Below are 6,210 nucleotides of genomic sequence, written 5' to 3'. Positions count from 1 at the left end.
GGAGTAGTTCCTCCCCCATATCTGATTTCGGCTATGAAAGTTGTAAAACTACTTAGGAGGGGATGTAGGGGTTACTTGTGTTGTATACTGACTCTATCATCTGATGGAACTAATGTAGAAACTATCCCTGTTGCTTGTGAATTTCCCGATGTGTTTCCGAATGACTTACTTGGGGACTTAGTTGATAGAGAAATTGAATTCACTATTGAGGTGTTTCCGGGGACACAACCTGTTTCCAAGACTCCCTATAGAATGTCTACTTCAGAATTGAAAGAATTGAAAACTCAACTTCAGGAACTGCTAAACAAGAAATTTATCCGTCCGAGCACTTCGCCTTAGGGTGCTCCAGTCCTGTTTGTCAAAAAGAAGGATGGGTCTTTGAGGCTATGTATAGACTATCGAGAACTAAACAAAGTAACTATCAAGAACAAATATCCTCTGCCCTGAATAGATGACTTGTTTGACCAACTTTAGGGAGCCCAAGTATTTTCCAAAATTGACCTCAGATCTGGGTATCACCAATTAAAGGTTAAGGCCGAGGACATAGAGAAAACTGTATTCAGAACTAGATATGGACATTATGAATTTTTAGTAATGCCGTTTGGGGTGACTAATGCACCTGCCGCCTTTATGGACCTTATGAACAGGGTGTTTAAATTGTTTCTGGATGAATTTATTGTTGTGTTTATTGATGATATCCTGATTTATTCCAAAAGCAGGGAAAAACATGAGAGTCATTTGAGAATTGCCCTCCAGACTTTGAGAGAAAAGAAGTTATACGCTAAATTGTCCAAATGTGAATTCTGACTTGATAGTGTGGCATTTTTGGGTCATGTAATCAACAAAGATGGTGTTTCTATTGATCCTCAGAAAATCGAAGCTATTGTGGATTGGCCTAAATCGACAAATGTGACATAGATTCGAAGCTTTCTGGGACTTGCAGGTTACTACCGAAGGTTTGTGAAAGACTTTTTCAAGCTTGCCATGCCATTAACCCAGTTAACTCAGAAAAATGTGCCATTTAACTGGAACGAACAAAGAGAGGCAGCCTTTCAAGAATTGAAAACCAGGTTAGTGACTGCACCGATTTTAACTTTGCCCAATGGTACTGATGGGTTTCAAGTTTATAGTGATGCTTCCTACAAAGGGTTGGGGTGTGTATTAATGCAAAATGAAAAAGTGATTGCCTATGCTTCTCGACAACTCTGACCCCATGAAAAGAATTACCCAACACACGATCTTGAATTGGCAGCAGTGGTGTTTGCTTTGAAAATCTAGTGTCACTACTTATATGGGGTAACTTGTGAGGTGTACACCGATCATAAAAGCTTGAAATATTTCTTCACCTAAAAGGAATTGAACATGAGACAGAGGCGATGGTTAGAGTTGATCAAAGATTATGATTTACAGATTTTATATTACCCAGGGAAAGCTAATACCGTGGCAGATGCCTTGAGTCGAAAATCTATTGCAAATTTGTCATGTCTGTTATCCAATTGAAATGAATTTCTAGATGATCTAGAACAGAAGGAGGTTGAGATTGACGTGCGAGAACAAGATGGGATTTTAACTGCTATTTCCGTTCAACCTACAATTTTGGATGAGATAAAACAAAAATAACGCGATAATGAATACTTGAAAAAGATCATAGAGGAATTTGATTCAAAGCTGAGGCCGGGATTTGTGTTTGAGAATGACATACTGAAATTCCAAAACCGTCTTTGTGTACCCGATTGTTGTGATTTGAGAAAACGTGTGACGACCGAAGCTCACAGTCTTAAATTTGCCATACATCCGGGGAACACGAAAATGTATCACAATTTAAAATAGAATTTTTGGTGGCCTGGAATGAAAAAGAGTATTGCAGATTTTGTGGCTAAGTGCCTACATTGTCAACAAGTTAAAGCTGAACATCAACGACCCGCTGGTTTGCTACAACCACTCCCAATACCAGAATGGAAATGGGAGCACATTACCATGGACTTCATTGTGGGATTGCCTCGTTCTTCCTGAGGTATGGACTCTATTTGGGTTATAGTCGACCGTTTAATTACGTCTGCCCATTTTCTGCCAGTCAAAACTATTTATAATGCAGATAAATTGGCCAATATTTATATGACTGAAATTGTGAGATTGCATGGAGTGCCAGTATCTATTGTGTCTGAGAGGGACTCAAAGTTTGTGTCAAGGTTTTGGTAGAGTTTGCAACAGGCTTTGGGGACTGAATTGAGGTTGAGTAGTGCCTACCATCCACAGACAGACGGACAAATCGAACGAACCAATCAAACTCTGGAGGATATGCTCAGAATGTGTGTGTTAGACTTCTAGGGGAATTGGGAGACCTATTTGACATTAGTTGAATTTGTGTACAACAACAGTTACCATTCAAGCATTGGAATGGCTCCTTACGAAGCTTTGTATGGAAGAAAATGTCGTTCTCCGATATGCTGGGCTGAAGTAGGTGATAGACCTTTGTTGGGACCGAAACTTGTGCAAGAAACAACCAAGAAAGTGAAACTGATCTAGTAACGTCTGAAAACTGCCCAGAGCCGGCAGAAGAGCTATGTTGATGTTTGAAGAAGAGATAGGGAATATGAAGTTGGGAACCATGTGTTCATTAAAGTGAGCCCGATGAAGGGTCAAACTCGGTTTGGTGTTAAGGGCAAGTTGACGCCAAGGTATGTTGGACCTTATGAAGTCCTTGAAAAGATCAATTCGGTATCGTATCGGGTAGCCTTACCATTGGTAATGGAGCATATGCATAACGTATTTCATGTATCGATGCTTCGAGAATACTTGAGGGATCCACTTCACGTCATTGAGCTAACACATGTGCTTTTGAAAGATGACTACACTTACGAGGAAAGACCTATCCGGATTGTGAATCGCAGGATCAAAAGATTGAAAAACAAAGAAATACCGTTGGTGAAAGTTGATTGGCAAAACCACGAAGGAACCTATGCAACTTGGGAAACAGAAGAAGACATGATGAAGAGATATCCGGATTTGTTCCCATTAGACCCAATGTTGTTCTAGAATGAAGGTAATTCGAGTTTGGAGGACCAAACTCTTTTAAAGGGGGAAGACTGTAACAACCCTGACCTCTGATTAATGTTAATCCGTATTTAATCATGCCTAACAGTAATCTATGAGGGATTTGGAATTAATTTGCATGTGCCTTGCACTATTTTTGTGTCCCTATCTATTCGGTGTAGAAAGATCTGTTCATGTTCTAGTTTCGATCTACGAATTGAAAGCCTTATCGGCGTCCGAATCGAAAATTGACTTGATTTATGTGCTAATTAGGATTTATAGAATTTTATGGTAGGTTTAATTAAAATTCGGTTCAGAATGATTAAATTTGATTAAAATAATGCCATTTGTTTATTTTTGAGCCATTACCACTTATTAGGCTAATTGAACCCCACTCACCTCTTTTATTCATTTTTAATCACACTTAAGCTTTGAGAGGAAGAAAACGTGAGGGAGAGTGAGAGAAAGGAGAATTGGTGTAGAGCTTGAAGATTGAATTCACAAGGAGGGGAATTGCTAGGAAAACTTGGAAGATCACTTAAGACCATCTCTAGCATAAGGAATTGAGACCCCTAGGTAAGAATGTTAGCCTCTAGCCTTGAATTTTGGTTGATTAGAACATGAAATTAATAGTGTTAGGTGGATTAACATGTGAATTGAACTAAAGGATGAGAATTAAGAGTGAATTCATGCATGCATGCATGTTTCATGACATTATGGAGATTGATTTTCAAGAATTCTTTCATGCATGTGTTGAGTTCATTCTAATTTTGGAAACACAATGAGTTTCATGTGATTTAGTAGCATTTGATCATGTTTTGGAGAGCCTTAGCTCAAAAATGTACATGCATGTGATGTTCATAAATTGATTTTGAATTTAAGTTGAGTTTGTGCATAATTAATATCCTTTTGGGCCATGATTTCTTGAAATGATCCTTTAAACATGTTGTTCTATGAGTTATTAGTGTTTTCCAAAGTTTTGGGCCCAGAAAATTGAGTTTTGAATGCTTCAAGGTCGAATTTGAGCTTGGTGATCAAATCTGAAATTTTCAGAAATTTGATCCACGCTCGAGCGTGGAACTCTACGCTCGAGTATGCACTCTGAGTATGTGCACTTCCGCTCGAGCGACGATGTTTACGCTCGAGCGTGAAATGCATATACCCAGAAGTTCTTGTGTTTTGCAGTCTGCTCGAGCGAGGGGATTCACGCTCGAGCGAGGGTCTGAGTCTCACGCTCGAGCGGAGGTCGAGCGTCCGTCGAGCGTGAAAATCATGCATCCAGCACTTTTTCATGAGTTTACAGTCCGCTCGAGCGAGGAAAGTCATGCTCGAGCAGGGCTTCATTGTCTGCATGTCCACTCGAGCGAGGAAAGCCACGCTCGAGCGTGAACCTTATTTTCAGCAAATTTTGAGAAATGTTTTCCATGCATTCTTGCATCCTCATTCCATTCTAGGCATTCCTAGGCCATGTTTAAGACTCCACAATGAGGATTAAAAGTTAGAAACACACTAGGAGCAAACGACATAAGTTATGTACAGTTCGAGCGTGTGTTTCAAGTGTGTATCTGTTATGTGTCGTGTAGGTCATGTGCCGCGTACTGTCTGACTAATCTGCTCCATCTGCCTGTCTCAGGGCCAACTGTGAGTAATAACTTAGTAAAGTTATGTTCAACTGTATTTATTTTCTGTGCGATAAAATAAGATCTGTTTTCTAAAGTGCTATGTTCTGTACAATAAATGACTGTCTAATTTCTGATATATATATTCGTGACATCCTTAGCATCATGTGATATCTGTGGCTTTACTTGGTATCAGAGGTTTCTTTATGGAACTTAATTTGTCTGCACTCTGTTACCCGTACCGGAGGCTCCGTCATGGGAGCTCAACGTATCTGTTCTCTGTTACTCGGATCCGGAGGTTCCTTTATGGAACTGGTTATTCGTAACCCTCACGTGTCTGTATTTGTTCTGTATCTGCTATGTTAATGCTAATGGATGTATCACGTATGCTTACGCTTGACTTATGATTTCTGTATACGATTTGGACAAACTATGAATTTGATACGAAACTGAATTATGATTTCTGAATCTGTACGGACTTATTCATTGAAACCCCTTTACTCTGTTATTGTTTACTGAGCTTTCGCTCACAGTTTATATTATGTATGTAGATGATCTGGCGCGTGATCAAGGCCAGAGTTGACAGCCTTTGTTTGTGTTTTTGTCAGCCAACTGTTGTGCCTCCCGAGGAGGTTCCAACCGAAGTCTAGCTACATGGCTGTTTTTGTACTTTTGCTAGTCTCTGAATGTTTTGTAATGTCGAGTCCTAGGGATTGCACTCTTGTAAATATTTTGTAAATATTGGTGTCCTTTGACCGACATGCTTATGTATATATAAGTTTTGAAATTTTCTGTTCCATGTGTATTATCACAGCTCATTGGACCTTGTCTATTTTGTATATTTGTTTCCGCAGTCCCTTATTATTTGCTAATCTGTCAAGAGGCCTTTGGTAATCCAAGGATTACTGGCCGGTTACGATGCTATACCTACAGAGGCGGGTTTGGGTCGTGACAGAGCAAGAAAGGGAGAGAGAGGAAGGTAAACTTGTTGTCAGATATATATTTTTTTGGGAAATTTGGCCATAAATTCCTCAAGAGGCACTTATCTTGTCAAAAGGACAAGAATTATACAAGTACTTTCAAAAATCCAGTATTTTAAAACATCATTCTTATCATTTTCATAGTCACTGTTTGTCTCCACTATCTCATATGAGATTGTTGACCTCGGATCTGAGATTTATTACCTTAGATTTGAAAATCAATGGTTCGTTTTCTCTCTTTTTGACTTTGTTTCTCTCTCTCCTTTGATTCCTATCTCTCTCTATTTCTCTCTCATTCAATCTCTCTCCTCTCTCTCTCTCTATTTCTCTCTTTCGTTCACTCTTTCCCTTGTAAACCCCTATTTTATTCGTTTTTTTTTTCACAGGCAAAATTGTAAATTTTACTTTTGATTCAAAGCAAAATTTTATTATGAATCAAAGTAAAATTTTACCCTTTTAACAAAAAACGGGAGTTGCGAGAGAGTTTTGCAAGTATTGAATTTTTTTTTATCCTTTTAACAAAAAACAAAAGTTCTGAGGGACTTGTGGCCAAATCTTTCATTTTTTTTTTATTTATT

The sequence above is a fragment of the Camellia sinensis genome, chromosome 10 (genome assembly GCF_055761805.1).
Source record: "Camellia sinensis isolate YWXY chromosome 10, ASM5576180v1, whole genome shotgun sequence".
Lineage (NCBI taxonomy): Eukaryota > Viridiplantae > Streptophyta > Magnoliopsida > Ericales > Theaceae > Camellia > Camellia sinensis.
This window is presented reverse-complemented; position numbering follows the sequence as displayed.